The sequence below is a fragment of the Netta rufina genome, assembly GCF_964035555.1.
Source record: "Netta rufina genome assembly, chromosome: Z".
Lineage (NCBI taxonomy): Eukaryota > Metazoa > Chordata > Aves > Anseriformes > Anatidae > Netta > Netta rufina.
Genome location: NC_140126.1, coordinates 75,595 through 90,594, shown reverse-complemented (window position 1 = coordinate 90,594; position 15,000 = coordinate 75,595).

Sequence of the window (15,000 nt, the reverse complement as noted above, 5' to 3'; positions counted from 1 at the left end):
AGGCCATTCTCTCTGGTCCTATTGCTAGTTACCTGTGAGAAGAGGCTTACCCCAGCTCCCCACACCTTCCCTTCAGGCAGTTGCAGAGATCAGTAAGGTCTCCCCTGAGCCTCCTCCAGATCAAACAACCCCAGTGCCACAGAACCACAGAATCATCTAGGTTGGAAGAGACCTCCAAGATCACCAAGTCCAACCTCTGACTTAACACTGATTTAAACTTAGTGCCTACACCTAATGGTGTAGGATCGCTTAAAAATTTAAAACACTTAATGTGTAGAATTGTTACAGTGGTATTTTCTATTTAATTTCACTGACAATGTCTGCTTCCCCCCTTTTAGTTTGTTTGTTTGTTTGTTTGTTTCTCTCGCTGTGCTTTTCCAATACATGTCAATGCAAGGTTTTGTATTCAGCTCGGATCCAAGTTGTTGGTTACCCAAAGTGGCCGCAGTAGCCAGGATTGATAACAGGACCCAAAATAAAGCAGGTGTATTTTATACCATGTGGGTCAGGGCCCTGGGGTATGTCTGCAGGCAAAGTACAAAAGAATAAGTGGAACTCCGGGTGCATAAATGCACACTTTTTACTTTTAGCTTCTAGTCTGATTGGCTGGTGGGGCAGCCTGCATAATCATTATAATATTCTCTCTCCATAATCATGCACTATGCAAGCCCCTTCACTCTGGATGCCTGATGGCTTTCATGCCTCAGTCAGGTCCACTTGATGACGAGCATCAAGCAAGACGAGGCTGCAGCAGGCAAGCATCAGGACCATCAGATCAAGAGACAATCAGATGACATGTGAGATAGCCACAAAGAAACACACACCCCAGCCTTCCTTCCTAAAATGCCACACAAAATGTGGTTTTCCGCATCTAAATATTCATGGCTACTAGTTTACATTACTTTTTAACTGGTGGAACTGGAAGCGAGAGAGCACCCAATGATCACAGCCACAGCAGGATTTGTTACTAACTTACTCCTGAAAATTACCAGTATTACATAAGGGAGATAGAACAGAGAATGACAATCAAGCACATTTCACAGAGTTTTGTCATCTGGTCAAATATATTTGTCATTTCAGACCCAAAAAGGAATGTAGAGGAAAGTGCACAAAGTCTCTTGCACTTTCAGTGAAATCAGTATTATGTAAACAAATGCTGAAGTGTTCTGTTGAGCAAAAGTTCAAAATGTTTCCAAATTTTGACTCTGGTTCTGTAAACACTTAAGTGTATGCTTGTCTTCATATGTATCAGCAGGTAGTGTGAATATCCAGGATGACGGCATACGTAAACACTGGATTACAAGCCCAGGAGTTCCAGCATGCCTGCTTTATTTCTCGTCTAGGTTTTTAAATTTGGTATACCTGTAAGCCTTACAAAACCTATCAGTTTAGCATTTTAAAAATGAGCCATTTTTAGATAGCCAAAGGCCCGCAAAGTTTGCTAAAAGCTTTTTTAATAATTCAAATTATATTTTCCCATGTGTCTCTAAATAACAGAAAAGGCTGATCTTGATTTACCAAACCCTACACACCCACAGAAAGTCAATATTGGGCCGAAAAGATTTCATCCTAAAGGTCATTACTATTTTTTGAGAAGCTGTGGGTGCTGGAATATAATGGTCTCACAAATGGAACTTCCTTTTGTTCTCAGACAGAGCTTAGAGCTCTGTGGCAGTAATTCTATAATGAAATACAGATTAATATGAGGGGTCACTAGCAGGCATGTCTAATAACCACCATCATCAAGTAGCACTTCCTGGGCTTACAGTATCCAGCCTATACATAAATGCTAACCTCAGTGAACAGCTAATGTTTAGAATTACGGTACTGAAAAAAATGAGGTTTTTAAAATAAGTATACAAGTTATGGCTAAGTATTTTTACCCATAATTAAGATGTATTCCTGAAGAGCAGCTGCTATAAAGATTACATAAACTTGACATGATTTTCCCCTTTCTAAAATCCATCACGGCAACTTAACAACCACATGAGTCTTATCTCTGAATCATCACGCTATGTGGTTGAAGGGAAAACCAGACAAAGTTGCTTGCATTAAAGAAAGCGCTTTTTTTTTTTTTTTTTTTTTTTCCTCATTAAGGTGTTATGTTTCATTGCAGTAAATTCCTCCGGTGTCACCTGCAGAGTGCAGTCAATCACCATAAAGGAGAGTTTTAAACCACCTTACAGCTGCCAAAGGATTACAGTTTAGGCAAGTATTATGAACACCTTGCTTTTTTCATTCTTTTACATTTTCCCTCCTCAGTTTATTGTTCGGTATCATCAAACAGAGCATAGTTCCTTGGGCCCAACCGTCCTCATCACCTCCACAGTTAGTGAGACTGAAGCTTCTGTATGCAGGTTTTTGGGATTAGGTTACTTTATTCCTGGTGAGCACATACCAGGTCAGAGGAGATCCTCTCACAACTTAAATGCCTAAATCCTTTGCCTCACATGACACCATTTTCTGTTTAACTTCAGAAATAGTTTTGACCATTTCCTCCTCTAGATTATTACATATACAGACATAGACATATCACAGAGTCACAGAATGGTTTGGGTTGGAAGGGACCTTGAAGATCACTCAGTTACAATCCCCTCCCATGGGCAGGAACACCTTCCACTAGATCAGGTTGCTCAAAGCCCCTCCAACATATCAGTAAAGATCTTCCTGAGTGACACTGGAAATGATGGAAATTGGCACAAGCAATCTGAAGCTGAAAGTGAAGAAAGGTATTTAGTGGGTGGCAACCCTTTTCACCTGCTTTGACCTCTGCAATTGCCAGTGGAAAGACCCTGACCAGAAGCACAGCGTGAGCCTCTGATGGTTGGTGTTTTGTACCAAGTGGTTTCCAATGAATGTATGTGCCTGGACTAGCCTTGCCCATGGGCCTCGTATTACCCCATGGTTTGAAGATGAGCAAACTCTACGTGTTCATTCGCTGAGCCCAGAAGGATCCCTGCTATGCTGTGGTTGCCTCTTGTTGGGGAGCAGATGTTGAATTGAGGAGCTGGGTCCTCACACCCACCTACTACGTGCCCAGTGAGTAGCTCCATGCATTGAAAAATTCTGTATGTGTGAAAACATTTTGCTTCTGTGGTTCTATAAATAAATCCCTTTGCTGTTTTGCAGTTAAACTATAGCCTTTGTCATCTGTTAGTCATCACACCTACTGTTCTACTAAACTGCTGCAAAGGTTAATGATGCCTCCTACAGATGTAACACATCTCTTGTAAGCACAAACTCAATACTCAGATGATTTAATGTATAGTTGTTTGTTTTACCCACCAAGGCTGGCAAGGCAGTGAGACTTTGCACAGTGTTTTGTTCTTACCCTTCAGCAGCGGCACAGAGTGAAGTTCATTGTCTTGCCCGTTGCTTGAAATGCGCTGTGCTGTGTCATCTCTGCCCTTCTTTGCTTATTTGGAAAGTGAATAGCAGTCCCCTTCAAACACAAGACTGCCAGCTTTCTAACAGATAAACTTTGGGAGGATGTAACACAGCTTCATGTACAAAAAAGACTTCCTGAAGATTGAAGAACAAAGGAAGAATAAATACAAAATTCACAACTTGCACATAAATTTATTGGTGCCATTTCCTAAGCTGATTGTGCTTGGCTCCTTAACCATAACAATCTTTAAATGCCATTTGTTGTCTACTGCATACACACACATTATGTTGTATTATTAGTATCAGCATCATCATCCCAGACACTATTTCCATTGCATTCATGCTGGAATCCACCAGGCCAGATCCAAGGCTCTGTGGCTCTCAGTGCCATATAGATTTGTCATAGATGACATGCCCAGGGGTTTTCCAGCCCAGACATCAGCTGGAACACCGTGGCTATCACAGCCTGACACGGGGAGCTGGGGCGTAGGGCAGCAAGACAACAAACGGACTTTGCTAGAGAATTGGAAGTCTTTGCTTAGATCTGCCTTGCCGGTTACAGGCAGGAGGATTTGCAGGCGTTGAGGCAGCGGCGGGTTTTAAGGAGGGATTTACAGGAGGATGAGGAAACTGCTTCATGAATTTTGACAAGGTGGGGGTGGATTTTGTCTGTGTGCTGTGAGCGGCATGGAGAAAGTGCTGGAGTACTAATGAGAGAGGCAAAGAGGAGGGGTGCCTACGGGCTGTGGGAAGGCAGGAGCAGCTCGCTAAATGCAGGTATGGGAAGAGGGGTCCAAAATGGCACAGACTGGAAGCTGCAAGCCTGGAAGAGGAGGAACTCCATGTAGCCCTCCTGCTCATATATTTTGCAGAGCTCAGGTCTTTCATTTGAAAACATGAGTCCTAGGAGCATTACTTCCACCGAGGTTAGCTAAAGACATTACCACAGGCGTTGATGCCAATCGCCCTTCCAACCTGTTGGCAACACTTTGTGCCTCAATGGTCCTGCAGATGCTCCCAGTGGTCTGATGGGTGAGCACAGAGGAGCAGAGAATGATGCGAGACCCCTTTTGGAGGAATACCCATTGGCCAAAGGGCTTTTCTCCTGCTTCCTCTGGCTTTCCATCCATTTGTATGGAAAACATGCTGGAGCCAGGCCAAGGAAGTCATTAAGAAAAATGGAAATGTATATACCCTACACTCTTGTGGCGTTCCTAGCAGCAAAGGGCATGAAGTTGGAGTACGCTGCCTGGTGCCAGAGAACACACCTATCCCTCTCCATGCCAGATCTCAGGCTAATCTGTCCCTTACAACTGCCACCCGAAGGGGGAGAATAACCAAGCTCATTCCTTAGCAAGCAAATGTCACGCTGGAGGCAGAGGTCATTGGTGTTTCAGCTCTCAGTTTAAAAATTAATAGACGGTATCTTCCTTCAGACTGTAAAGGTGGGCAGATAAAAAAAATCACGGACCTGGTGACTTGCCGATTGCAATCTGTCCAATAACATCGGCGCAGCCACAGAGTCACACAGCTTAGTTGGAAACCAAGTGCAAAAGGTTAAGTCTCAGCATAATGTGTGTGAGATTTGTGTGTGAGTCAGAAGGACTGGGAAATCTTTGTAAAAATTACCAGAAATCCCCCCCTGCATTTTTTTCTCATGAGTCATTCCACAGAAGGAGATAATATGGAGAGATGTTTGTCCATCTCTACAGTAAATTTTTAACACACCACACCACAGAGATAAAATACATGTATCTACACTTGTTCTCTACTTCCAGAAAAAAATCCCCGTTTCCTCCTTTTTCTAATACTGGTGTGGTACTGGTGAGTTCACAGTCCAAAGCTATGGTGTTGGAAGGGAAGTGGGGCACATCCGTCCATCACACACCCCTAAGCTCTTCGTGCACTTTTCTCTGCAGAAGAAAGCTGCTGACGAGAGAAGCTGGGGGCCGTCACTGCTCTGGTGGTGAATCCGGGGGTGTTATCGAGACAGAGAAGGAGAAGAACGGTAACTCAAAAATGGAAATTGTCTCTTCAGGGTTGGCACACTCTGTGGACACAGTGTGCCTCTCAGAAATGTAACTTACACACACCGGGCCGGTCAAATCCACTGTTGAAATCTTATCAGAGGTGTTCGTTACTGCAGTATTTTCCAGGACTACTGTAGGTGCACCGAGATCTTTGGAGGAATAATGTGAGGTGCAGTGCCTGGTGCGACAGAAATGGAACGAAACACATCATTAGGTGTTAGATAAGCATGCAGAGCCATTTGTATCTGAAGCCAATCCAATTAATGACAGGATATAGCTAACAGCAGTACAGAACTGATAGCTGGGGTGGTGGTGATAGAGCTGATTTAATTAATTGTGGAGGCGTCCTTTTACACTGCCTCTTATATGTTCGTCTTTTAACATGAAAAGGGGCTTATCCTCTTTTCCATTTGGCTAGCTGCATTCAAACTAAAGCTGAACAAAATTTTTGTTTGAAGGGATTTCTCAAAATGTATTGCCTATTTCCTCATTACAGAAATAAACATCTCAAGGAATGCCTCTTATCTTGTGACTTCTGGTTGTTCTTCAAAAACAAAAATTTTGTAAGTAGTGAGAAATTAGGGGCTTGGGTCTGTTAATTTTCCTCCACAAATTTTCAATATACATAGGTAAAATCTGGGGAGAGGCCAAAGAATTTGGTTCAGATACAAAACAAAACCAAATGTTATTTCCATAAAATGGTATTACCCAAACAAGCTCCCCAGATGTTCTCCAGCCACAATTAATGCACTCTGCTGCGTAGGCTGATGGAGAAAAAGCTTGTGTAACCGAGGACCCCAAAAAGCACTGGGTTTTGTCCCGCTATTTCCATGGGCTCCTCTGATCATACTCAGCTCCTGCAGGAATTCCTCACTGCACACATTTCCTTGGTGACCTTGGGTCCTCCCCTGCTGCCACTCACCTCAGGAGAACTTTCACTGCTACGCTGATCACAACCAACAGTAACAGGCTGCCACTGAGAGACACCATGATAACATCGTAAGGAATTGGTGACGAACCTTGAAAAGCAGATGGAAACCACAGGTGAGTTTTGCCAACAAACAGCTTTAAGAAATGCAACCCTTTGCAAAAGGACCCCAGGTTGTCACAGGTTGCACACAGCTCCTTCTGCTGCAAACCATGGGTGGAGAGGGGTGACTGACCAGATATGCATTAGGAAGATGTTTCTGCCAAGTAGATTAATTAACTTATGGGTCTTTATCTACATTTCAGGTGTTATCTACCTATTTGCAGTAAAGCCATCGCAGGATCCCATGTCGTACTGCCTCTCTCGCCAGCACTCTCCACATCCACTTCCACCCTTTTCAGTCTCAATTTCCATCCTTTTTGGCTCTTGGGTTTATTTCAAAACTTAATGGGCTGAAATCTGGCTCGGATTTCCCCTTCTACACCCACTTTTGAGTTCCCCACTCCTCTCTTCTGGGGCAACAGCTCCTTTTATTTCCATTGTTCTTCCCTCTCAAAAACCCCAACAGAACAGATCTATGGCTAATTCCTTCCTTCCTTTTGAGCTCATTCACAAAGCCGTATCTGTTAAATCCTGTACATTTGATAACATTGCTAACACTTGATAACATTGCTGTTACCTGGGGCCTCTCACTGCTGTTGCCACACAAATAAACACTGCAAAGCTGATTTTAAATGCTAATGAAAACAAACAGGAAAGTAAAGCACCTTGTTCCTTGGAAACAAAGGTGGTGTGAAAACCTTCTTCAGCATCATGGACCATACTGAAAAGGAAAGCCAAAAGACATTCAGATCACAGTTCAAAATAATATTTATTTTAGACCCATTTATGACCTCTGAATATTTCACCATCTCTAATGTGAATTATCTTTACAACTTCCTTGTGAGATAGCAATTTTATACTATTAGCATTTTGCAGATTGGGAATCAAAGCATGGAGGGGACAAATCGTAGAGACAGAATTTAATCTGATGCCAAAAAAAAAAAGAATGTTTCTCTCAAGCTGCCTTGAGAGTTTCTCCCCAGCTGTCTTGAGTTTGACTGCGTGTTTGCCTACAGCATCTAATCTTGGCTTGGCCAAGGGCCGGGCATCACACTCTAGCCCAACCCCAGCTGGGACATTGCTTGTCTATACCCCTCAAATGAACAGCAACTAGACAGAAAGACAGTGGAGGCTCAACATGCAATTTCTTGCTTTCTGGCAAACAATATTTATTTTATTTTATTTTATTTTATTTTATTTTATTTTATTTTATTTTATTTTATTTTATTTTATTTTATTTTATTTTATTTTATTTTATTTTATTTTATTTTATTTTATTTTATTTTATTTTATTTTATTTTACCACAGTCAAATTGCCTGTTACCAACCCTTCACCCAAACCCTGAATTTCTCAGAACAGTGAGTGAATTTCTCTTCACAGCAAGCTTTAGGAGTCAGGGGTATGTTATTAACTCTACTGTCAAGGTGGGATAACCTAGCCTAACAACTGGTCCTGTATGCGTCAGAGAAACCTTTCTCAAGTCGGATTCAGGTGTCACCTTGTACTCATACTGCCACACTAACACACAGACATGTGCACGCTATTTCCACTTGCATGTGTGATGCACAAACTTCTGTTCATTATTTCACTCTATTCTAGCTCCTTTTCCAGAATAGAAATGAGGGACTACAGGCTGTGTCCTGATGACATCCAGGTAACAAACACATTAATAAATCGTCTGCCAGTATGTTCTCAGGTACCAGAAGAACCTGCATCTAAAGTCTTGTATGTTGCTCTTTCAATTCTACCTTCTTAAATAACTACTCTCAATAAACTTACATTAAAATATAATTGTGAAAAATCTGTGTAGCCACAGGTTGTATAAAAAATGTAGATGCCTGATGAAAATACAACCCTATAGAAAAAAAAAAAAATCCAAGCCAAATCCATGCTCACATTTATATGAGGAATGATACAACCTCTGAAATGATGCTTAGACTGAATTACTGCATACGACATGCATCAGAGGTATCTGCAACAACTCCTTCTTTTGTAAAGCTTGGACAGCAAAACCAAGCAGCATAATTCTGCAGCTAAATAGACTGCCCAGGCTTTGCCTCTTCTCAGTTCATGCATGTGTGCATGTCTGTGAACAAGCTGAGGAGCTGTTTTAGGATGCCAGGTGAAATTTCCCGTGGTGTGAGGAGAGCCAGGCTGAGTGTTACTGAAAATGGAAGATCACCTGCTTACTGTAGAGTCCTCCAGCCCCTGTGATACAATCTCTTTTTCTCACATCATTAATATGTCCTAGCAAGTACCTAACTCTTTCTCACCCTTCAGTTTGAAAAAGTTAAAAAAAGAAAAAAAAAAAAAAAAAGAAAAAAAAAAATAAAGTGGCAATTTAAATCCAGAGCAGAAAGACAAAAAAGTTACAAATTTCTGGGTTACCTTGTGGTTGCTGGAGATCCTTGCATCAGCATCAGCCTGCTAAGACCTGGCATGAAGGTATAGCTCGTCTGAAGGGCTTCAGACTAGTTGCTCACTTTATTTGCCTCTGCCGATTGCTTTACTTTCTCCATGGTTTTTATTATGGCGAAATAATCTCTTCCTTTTGTGGGCAGTCAATAAAGTGTGGAGGTGGATCAAACAGAGCCTTTATTCGCCATCCTCTTGTTAAGCAATTCCTTCCCCTGCCTGCTTGCAGAGCGGGTGACACAGCTGGACTCCACCTAGAGGCCTGCCAGAGCTTCCTTCAGGCACCGGGCTCCTACATGCTGCACATGCACAACCTCCTGCAACAAAGCTGCCTCTGGAGCCTGCTCTGAAGCTCTGCAGCTGCCTCTCTGGCTTCAGGACTCACTGCAGCGATGTGCCACGTCCCAGGAACGGGGCCTTTGGGTCTCCTTCCGCAGGCTGGGTGGAGGGGGCAGGCAGCCTCGTGGTTTGGGGGTGCTTTGGGTGAGGGAACCCCACCAGCAGAGATGTCTCCTGGGCAGATACAGCACCCGGTCCTTGCCTTTCGGGTGTTCCACAGACCCACCAGGCTCTTCACACTAAAGGGAATAGTGTAGGAACTGAGCAGTTGTTGAGCTGTTAATCTGCACTGGCCAAGTTTAGGGCTGCAGAGGAGGGGCTGGGTGTGAAACATGCTTCATTTTGGAGTTACTTGCACCCTGGCTTAGCTTATTTTATATTGCACCGTGAATAGGATAGTGTGCAGGGCACTGCTCAGCGGGCAGGACAGGATCCATGTCACGAACCTTTCCCTGCAGCACCCATCTCTTCCCACACCTCCTCTAGGGAAGTGGCATCCCTGCAGATCAGGACCTCATTTCGCTCTGAAAAACAACAAAAAACAAAACAAAATAAAATAAAAAAAACATGTGTCCTTACTACCAGGCCGGAGCTTAGCTGGCAACTGCACTGCGTTATCTTGCAAAAACCTGTACCTGCTGCTCAAATCATGTGTGCTCTGTGATCAGAGAGGGTGGGGTGCTCTAGGGTGGAGACTCCTTTTTTCCATCCACACACTCCGGTCTGGCAGGTAAGCAAGTATTTCAAAGCTAACAATAGAGATTGGCACATTTTTTTCTGCCACACACACGTAGATAAATAGCTGCAAAACAATTACAGCTCCTCTTTCTAGTATCGAACAATGCCAAAGCACCTCTCCAAATCCCCTGGAGATTGTTTGGCAGGGTTTCAGGTATCCGCAGTCCAATCACTGAGCACAGTTAGATTATGACCTTGGCTGTGTATTTTTCTCTGCGGTGCAAGAAACCACTGAAGGTACTACATTAAATAGACATTACAGAGGTGAACAGCGGGGAGCAGGTCTGCATATACACAGGAAGGGCTTGGTTAAGCCACACACTAATTCACCAATTTTCTGTTCTTCACCATCCACATAACAGGTATGTAAGCACCTGCTCTCCCTCCTACAGGATATCGGTGCCCTTTTATTTGGCTTAGAGCCAGAGCCACGGTGTTATTTTTTTTTATTATTATTTATTTTTAATTTTTCTTTTTGCATTGCATATGATGTAAAAGGCTTCCTGAAAAATGAGGATTTTATACTTGGGAAGTTCTTTTCTTCTTTATCAGACAAGCAGAAAGCTCACTGCTAACTAAAACCTAAACTGCTTTGTAACCAGTTTGTGAGTTTGAATCTGAACCAAAGCTCACCAAAGTCAAAGGGAGTCTCTTTACTGTGTTATCTGGTATTCTGACTGCACTCTGTGGGAAAGATGCTAAACACACAGCTGAAATCAATCTGGCAAAATGCTGAACATCTCCTGCGTGGTACTGAAAGCCCGCTGTCCCTCAACTGTAAAGACATGATGGAAATGTCTAGGACACATTCTTCTCTGCAAACATTTTTTGTGAACAGATATTCACTTTGAATGAACTTTCAGAAGCATTGCAAAAAAAAAAAAAAAATGTATCAGGAGGCTTTGAAGGCTTTGAATATCCCTTACAGGGATCTATTACATTATAATTTAAGATATTATTTTTCTTTTTTACTGGTGTCTGTCTCAGTCTACGCTCAGTTTTGTGGAGAAGCTTGAGATCACAGCGTGCAGCTGTGCTTCCTTTCCGTAGGAATATCTTACCTTGTGGGTCTGGATGCAAACCACCTCTGCAAACTGCTGGCATAGAAAAAACAAAGCTGATGAGACCAGAGCAACCAGCCAAGTGTGGATGTGGCCCCAAAGATACACCATACACTGCAGGGCTCAAGGGCTTGAGCTAGATGCAAGATCTGAGCTTCCCAGCATGACTGTAGTTGCTTACCAGCTCCGAGATTTATTAATGAATGCTTGCCTAGTAGTTTGGAGATGAAACATACCATACTGGGGGATGTACCAAGTAAAATCTTGCTATAGTTAAAAAAAAAAGCCCCTTCCTGAGCTGGATAACAGAGTCCTCTTAAAAATGTTCTGAATAATTCAAGCTAGTTAACATTTTGTCAAAATAAATTTGCTCACCTGAGCATAAACTGCAGTGATAAACCCCTTATAAGAAAGAAAAGTTACAAAAGATAATTGGAAAATTATGAGACTTCCTCCTAAAAGAGCAATGCCTACAGTTTTGCTTTAGTAGAGTCGTTCTGCTTTGAAAGCCAGTGGGGCAAAAGTGGCTGTCCAAGACAGTCCATTAGAGCAAATGCTGGTCTTTGTTTTTGTTAATTCCTTGTTGATAAAGCCTAAAACATCCAGATTTGCTATTTTTTGTACACTGCAACACTTATCCAAAGCTTTAGGCACAACTACCTTGAAGTTTTACATTAAAAATATATAAAAGTAAAAATACATTTTGAGGAAGTCTGAACTTTAATCCCTCACTGAAAAGACACAGGAACTGTTGGGAGTTCACTGGCAGTGAAAAGTTGTGCAGAGATTTTATTTACTACTACTTGCAAAAAAATACAGTGGTAGTATTTAATTCTTCCCTGGGCTTTTCTGATGTTTGATGCATAGAATCCTAGGAGATCTGTCTTGATTTTGAACAGATGCCTCACTAGTCATTAAGAAATCAGAAATACCCAGCAGTAAATTTCTTATGAGATTACCAACTATAAAAGACTTGAGGGCTGGCTAGCACTGTAACCCCAGATGCTGTCTAACTTTCAGGATAACAAAAACAAACAAACAACAAAAAAAAGAGTCTGACAGTTCATTAGCGGGGCCTTAGCTTGCTTGCCAGACCCAGTTCAGACAAAACTTTCACCTCTCAGCTGTAACACCTTTGTTAATTGTCCCTATTCATGCTGAGATAACTTTTTTTGTTTGTTTGTTTAATTGTCCAACTATTATTTGTCAGTAAAATTGATCTCAAGTGCAGTAAATGCTCAGATAAACCATCCTTTTTGAATGCCTTGCTCACTGCTTTTCAGTGGCCATTTCAGAACAAGATCAACAAAAGGTAAAAAAGGTCTTTGAGAGAGATGGTTTGAAGGGACCTCAAATTACTGTTCCTGGAGAAGTTTTGTTCCTGTGTCCCTGAGTGAGGGAAAGCACATACCTCCATGATTTGCATGGCACACTTCCTTCTTGCCACTAGAAATAACTGTGCTAAAGTATCACAGAGACAAATGGCGAGGTGTGAGTCCTGGAGAAGTAGCACCACATCTGAAGGACAGAGCTCAAAATGGTTTGGACATGTGAATGGTACAGGGAAGACCAGCTATGTGTAAGTAAAGTGGACAGTCAGTTGATACCGAGCTTTCTGCACATATTTATTTTTCATCCAGATACCCAGAAAAATTCAAATCACAGCTCAATGCTTTTTTTTTTTTTTTTTTTTTTTTTTTTTTTTTTTCCCATTCTCAGGGGATTTTGACAAAAGAAAGGCTAAAACTGAGATCTGTAATACAGCTACACCTTCTGCCTCTTGTGTTAGTGGCTGTGAAAATTGAAATTTGGCAAACTATGTAGATTTCTTAAAGGTATTGGCAGGCTGCACATAACAAAAGCTGACTGTGTACCTTCCACTCTAATACGGCGTTCATTTTATATTATGGGCAGCAACAATACGGGATGCTCTGCACCTGTAAATTAACCGTGGCTGGACCATTCCCTGTGGCCACATGGAGCAGAAAAGCTGTGCCCACCCCATGAAACACCCACCTTTCAGCTCAGGGTGGCCACATCCAGGCTACCTGCAGGTCTGGGTCTGCTTGCCATCCGTGCCTGGAACTGCTAACCTGGGCATCAGCGGGCTCACACAGCCCTGTCAGGACTGCTACCACAACTTAATCATAGAATCACAGAATCATAGAATATCCCGAGTTGGAAGGGACCCATGCAGATCATCAAGTCCAACTCCTGGCACTACACAGGTCTGCCCAAAAGTTTAGACCATGTGCTTAAGTGCACAGTCCAATTGCTTCTTATATTCAGACAGGCTCGGTGCAGTGACCACTTCCCTGGGGAGCCTGTTCCAGTGTGTGACCACCCTCTCGGTGAAGAACCCCCTCCTGATGTCAAGCCTAAACCTCCCCTGCCTCAGCTTAACACCATTCCCGTGGGTCCCATCACTGGTGGTTACAGAGAATAGGTCACCTGCCTGTCCACTCCCTCTTGTGAGGAAGCTGTAGGCCATGATGAGGTCCCCCTCAGCCTCCTCATCTCCAGGCTGAACAGGCCCAGTGCCCTCAGCCGCTCCTCATACGTCTTCCCCATTAGGCCCTTCACCATCTTTGTCGCCTTCTTTCTGTACTGTGGTGCCCAGAACTGCACACAGTGCTTGAGGTGAGGCCACACCAGCACAGAGTAGAATGGGACAATCACCTTCCTCGACAGACTACCAATGTCGTGCTTGGTGCACCCCAGGTTGGCCCTCCTGGCTGCCAGGGCACACTGCTGGCTCATATTCAACTTGCTGTCAACCACAACCCCCAGATCCCTCTCTGCATAACTATCATAACTGCTCTCCAGAACTATCCACAGAACTGATTTCAAGTACAGTGCAACATGAGGATACAGCTGGTGGAAGAAAATGTTGAGGGTTGAGTCTGCAGCACACGACGGTTTAACACTGCAGTGGGATCCTCATCGCTTTAACACGGACACACGTTGGCACAAGAGGAGAGCAAACAAGAGCCAACAGCTGATACGAAGCTTCCTGGGCTGTTTACTGAAGTAGATTTGGTTAGGCGGTGGCTGTTCTGTGTTTGTTTTCTAGGATCATGTTCTTGAGCCTTATCAGTGTGAGGGATGATGTTTTAATTTGGGAAACTTCTATCACGCTTAATTCTGAGACCTGTGTCCCACCTTAATGTTTGCAGTTGTGGTCTGCGCATTAGTTACAAACCAGACAAGTGGTGTTTCCATTCCCTGGCTGGGGGGTTTAGCATAGGTAACCAAGTAAGAGGGCAAATTGGACATCTGAGGTTTGAATGTTCAATTAGAACCACGCAGGCTGTACATCCAGCCCTTTATCTGTGTGAACTGTACAGTTAGTGCACGGCTCGTCACTTCTGCAGCTCACAAAAACAGTATGTGGGTGCACAACTTGCTTTGGGAAGTCACTTGGAACCCTGGTGGTCTCATCAGAGCACAGAAAACAAATAAATCTGCTGCAGATCCCTCGTGCCTGCTCCTGGGGCTGCAGAGGCTGGCTCTCAAAGGGTGAGAGACAAGGGGTTACTGTGCTTGCCTGACCACATCCAGGAGCTCTGGCACTCTGAAGCCATTAGAGCAGTAATTTCTTATTGAGCAGCATGACTGCTTTATGTCTGGGCAAAATTTTTGATCTGTAGCGGTAAGACATTTTACCACGACTTTGAGAAGGGTTCATTCTTCACAGAAAGCATCAGAAAATATCATCATGCCAGTCTATGCTGTGATCTATATAGTATCCTGTATCCTGAATACTCTACACAGCTATTTCCCCATCTCACAAAGGATATAGCTGATCAGGGGAAGGTACAGGAAAGCTATGGGACTGCTTCTCTTTGCAGCATGACTGCAACGCCTCAACTGGAAAGCAAGACAAAGAGGCTCAGAGGGTGCCTATGAAACCATTTTGGCACGGGGATGGTGGGCAGGATTGACAGCAGTCAACTGCCAACAGGTCTCACCCAGTACAAGAGGCAAGGGGCATAAAAT